Source organism: Moschus berezovskii, chromosome 21 (assembly GCF_049115385.1).
Source record: "Moschus berezovskii isolate FMDL1 chromosome 21, NW_MosBer_1.0, whole genome shotgun sequence".
In the NCBI taxonomy this organism is placed as follows: Eukaryota; Metazoa; Chordata; class Mammalia; order Artiodactyla; family Moschidae; genus Moschus; species Moschus berezovskii.
In genome coordinates, this window is record NC_142480.1 from 35,999,625 (window position 1) to 36,004,726 (window position 5,102).

The 5,102-nt window shown below is 39.7% G+C and overlaps 1 pseudogene; it reads right to left on the reverse strand.

Annotated features, from left to right (window-relative positions):
- Window positions 1-567: 567 nt before the first annotated feature.
- Window positions 568-721, reverse strand: LOC148774528 (large ribosomal subunit protein eL39-like; annotated as a pseudogene).
- Window positions 722-5,102: the final 4,381 nt, after the last annotated feature.

Genomic DNA, 5,102 nt, shown 5'->3' on the forward strand with positions numbered 1-5,102 from the left:
CATACAGAGATAACTATTGTTAAGACTTTGGTATATAGTCTTCCAATTTTTAAAAATATTTTACTTATTTACTCATTTATTTATTTCTGGCTGTGCTGGGTCTTCACTGCTGTGCCCAGGCTTTCTCTTCTTTCAGTGAGAGGGGGCTACTCTCTAGTTGCGGTGCATGGGCTTCTCATGGTGGCAGCTTCTCGTTGCAGAGCACAGGCTTTTAGCACAGTTGCAGCTCCCAGGTTCTAGAGCGTGGGCTCAGTAGTTGTGGCTCAGGGACTGTGTCGCTCTACCACGTGTGATCTTCCCAGACCAGCGATCAAACCCATGTTCCCTGTGCTGGAAGGCAGATTCCTAACCACTGGACCACCAGTAAAGTCCCAGTCTTCCAGTTTCTTTAATGTACATACACACATATGGGGGTGTGTGTGTATGCATATCTATGCATACACATGTATTTTTAAAATCTTATAAAAATGGATTCATAATATATATATAATTTTATAAAAATTTTAACTTAAAATGTATCCTACATAGACTTTCAGCAGGTAAGTAGCACTTCACACGCGAGGTTTCTTACAGACTCAGTCTGATTCTTCTCCAATATCTTCTCTTGGAGTTGTACCATTTTATTTTCAGTTTTCTTTTGAATCCATTGGGAAATGGGACAATGCTGCTTTTGTTCCTTGGCCAGGAATCACTTGATCCTGAAAGTCTTGTGAGAAGACATTGCAGGCAGCAAATTCCTGTAATTTCTACTCTTAAATGATGTAGGAAGTGTTATTGTTGATTCAACTGCCTCAGGCTTTCAAACAGAAGAGTAAATTACAAACGGATGAAACTCAACCAAATGATGTGAAAAATAGACCCTGTACTACTTGTGAAAAGGTGCAGCAGGTACTGCTCTGGAGCCATTTCTGTGGCCAGGAGACGGTCAGGATCCCTCAAGGAGTGAACTGGGAGCTTCTTGTAGTGCAGCCCAGTCTCCGGGAATGGAAGGTCACTGGGGATATCCCCTCCAGAGAGAAGAGAGTCCCTGGCAGTGCAACTCCAGAACTTATCTTTTTTAATTAATGTTCTTTGGTTTTTTTCTTCAGAAAAATATCCAGAAGTAGAACTGCTAGATCATATGGTAGGTCTATTTTTAGTTTTTGGAGGATCCTCCACACTGTTTTCCATAGTCGTTGCACCAATTTACCTTCTCACCGACAGTGCAGAAGGGTTCTCTTTTCTCCACATCCTCGTTAATATTTGTTATTTGTTGTCTTTTTGATAATACCTATTCTGACAGGTATGAGGTGATACCTCATTGTGGGTTTCTTTTTTTTAACTTTTAAACTCATTCTGGTTTTGATTTGCATTTCCCTAATGATTAGCAATGTTGAGCATCTTTTCATGTGCCCTTGGCCATCTGTATGTCTCTTTCAGAAAAATGTCTATTCAGATCCTCTGCCCAAGAATATCTTCATAATGCATATGTCAGAATTCCATGATAGCTTTGGACATGACTGCTTTGTTTCCCATTCTCCCTTTTCCAAATAGGGACTTTTATTTCTGTTTTTCCGTCTTATTGGATACTGGGTGGAGTAGTAATGAAGTATTGATAGCAACAACTTGACTTTTAGTTCATAGATTGCTAGACCATGAGGAAATTCATCCAAACTAATTAGAAAAGACTGCAATCTTGATTTTGATATTAAATTCAATAATTGAATGAGACTTTTGTCTTTACCCTTGGGGAGAAGGTGAATATATTTGGTGACCAGAGAGGTTGACTGTGACAGAGGCCTTGTCTGTCTAGCAAAATCTATTAATCTCTGGAACTATTAGACTAGTCTCCCATATTCCCATTCAAGTTGAGTATGGCCACATGACAACATTTTCTCCAGTGTGAGTGGAAGCAGTGTGTACCACTTTCTGACCCAGGCGGTGGCAAACCAGATGAACAGAGCCAAGGCCTATGAATGACAGTAATGTAAGAGCGCTTCCTCCATGACCTAAATATCTGTCCAGAACTATTAGGTAAGCAAGAAATAAATTACTTTGCTGAGTTGTGTTTTGGATCTATTTGTTGCAGTTGTTTAGCCTGCATTAACTGATATACACCCCATGAGTCATGCTTGTTCAACATAATGATTATATATGCACATCCTGTTTAAACATAATTATTAATGGTAACATACAAACATCCTGTAATGAGCCTTGCTTTTTTCATTTAATGTCTTGGGAAGTGATCTACATTAGTACATTACAAACTTCATTTTTATCTTCTTTCCATTTTGCTTTTTGATAGCTTAAGTACCATGTTAGTTAACCAGTTCCCTACACATGAACCATTTAGGCTGTTTCTAATCTTTAGTTAGTATCCTATGTTGCAGTTCTTTCAGTTTGTACTCTGCAAATGTAAGGCACCGGTCAGCTTCAGGTCCACCAGTATCTGGCTTTACTCTCTGAATTAGGACTTTACTTAGCTTCTTTTAGCCAAATTACAAAGCTAATATTTGACCATATTGATTCTCTGTGGCCTACTATTGTAAAACTCAAATGGTTACACATTCAAACATTTACATTGATGGGAGAAATATAGCATGGAGGTCAGCAGCATGAATTATAGTCCGAGACCCTGCGTTCAAAGCCCAGTTCTGCTACATGTAACATGTATTTGACCTCCGGCAAGTTGTTTAACTCCTATATGCATTAGTTTTCTCAAACAGTAAAATGCAGGTTGGGGCCTCCCTGGTGGCTTAGAGGTAAAGAATCTGCCTGCCAATGCAGGAGATGCAGGAGCCACGGGTTGGATCTCTGGGTGCGGAAGATCCCCTGGAGAAGGAAATGGCAATCCACTCCAGTATTCTTGCCTGGGAAATCCCATGGACAGAGAGCCTGGGCAGTCTACAGCCCATGAAGTCGCGAAAAGTCAGATACAACTGAGCGACTGGGCACAAAATGAAGGTTACTGTGAGGATTAAATGATAATGCAAGTAAAGTGCTTAGCACATGATAACTATCAGTTAATAAGCAGTGTAGTTTTCAGTAATATATAATTTTGTCTAATTACCAAAGAAAACAAAAATTAAACTTGAGTCTAAGGTTAGCACATGTATCATAACTCTTTATTATTAAGATGGGAAATTATTTTTCAAAAGATTAAATCACTTTTTCTTTTCCAAGATGATTTTATTTTACACACTTTTCTGTGACTTCCTAGTTTCTAAATTCTACCACTGATGACTTCCTATGTCAGTAGAAATGTACTGACTTCATTCTTTTGAAAAACTATGATTTCGTGGGGGTAATGATTCAGTTTTATTAAGGAGAGAGCCCTCAAAACTTGTGACTATTCATTTGAATTTTGTATTGAACTATTAGGGTTAGGTTGTACTGGATTCAGGCTGATCCTATATATTTTTCATTTGTTTGTTTTTTCAGGCTGACCCTATATTATAGGTTCCAGAAATTTAGTCATTGTAGATGCCAAAATTAATGTTAATGCAAACAACACAGAGGGTTCATCGAGTTGGGGAGTGAGAGGGAGGGAGTTGCAGAAAATGTACACAAATGTAAATGCCATTCTCCAAGTATTTGAATTCCAGAAGTGAAACTAGAGGGTTCAACTGTCCATATTAGGAAATGACTCGTTGCTTGATGACCACAGTGTTAAGCTAAGTATTTTGCCCTATTATTTTTGTGAGGGTGGCAGGGAGCATGAAAAGTGATTGGTCGGGAGAACACTACTAGTAAATCAGTAGCTTTACAACTACTCTTTTCTCTTCTAACATAATCTTAGTACAGTTATAAGCATTATAAAATCAAACTTTCACTTTAATTGGAGAGATTGAAAACCAAGCTCAGGTTTTCAAGATGAAGTTTCTGAAACAGATTCCCAAATGGGGTTATCTCATTCCCTGAAACTGCATCCGAGTTAAGAACCTGTATTAAGATTGGCTTGAATCCATCAAAGCCTTCAACACATGCTCTTGCCATAAAGTAGCAAATGAAGGCTTGGAGAACAATCTTTTCAACTTCTCCAGCTCTGAATATATTCCACATTAATAAAACATCAGGAACTCCTAATGCCTATTAAACTATACTTGGTTTCCTTTAGCTCAGATTCCGGATTAACTAGCCTTAAGCTCAAAACAGGAAGGAACATAGCTGTGCCGTGTGGGAACAATAAAGACATGATGAGCCCAATGTCTAAACATTACAAAAGCAAGTGCTCCCCACCCTATATTTGGGAAACTTCTTCCCCACTGAAGTTTCTCCAATATACTTTGCATCTTCTGAGCTCATGTTTCTAAAATCCTTGCCTGGTGTCTTCCATAACATCTCTATAGTTGTCTCGATTTTTTTTTTTTTTTAAACACAGAAAGGGCAAGAGTCCTGGCCAATCTTGATCATGAAAAGTGAAAGTGAAAGTTGCTCAGTCGTGTCCAACTCTTTGCAACCCCATGTTCTATATAGTCTGTGGAATTCTCCAGGCCAGAATACTGGAGTGGGTAGCCTTTCCCTTCTCCAGGGGATCTTCCCAACCAAGGGATCAAACCCAGGTCTCCCACATTGCAGGCAGATTCTTTACCAGTTGAGCCAAAAGGGAATCTTCCTGACCCAGGAATCAAATTGGGGTCTCCTGCATCGCAGGAGATTCTTTACCAACTGAGCTATCAGGGAAGCCCAATCTTGACAACAGAAAATGTATATTACTATTCCTAAGAACTCAACATTCAGTGTTGGTGCTTGGGAATAAAGATTTTTGATGGGTTAAAGCCCCTGACAATATGTAGGTGTCTGTGGACACATTTATAGGAACTGGTTGGCGCCACTATTCTCCCAGCCAACCAAGCTCACGGCCAGGCTGACTTCATCTTGGGCACCCTCTCCTCTTAGTCTTGTCAGCACTTGATAGTATCTGGTTTATAACAGCTCTGTTGGATGGGAGGCCAGGTAGCTCCCAAAGAGCCCTGACCAGAGACACAGACCTGAGACTGGAAGCCTTGTTCTAAGACAGATGACTTGAACTGCCTTCTATTCCAGTTCGCTCTAGAAGCCTATGGGACTACTGAGTGCTGGAAATCTGGGTGGAGTTTTGCAAACATAGCTTTCAATTCTGT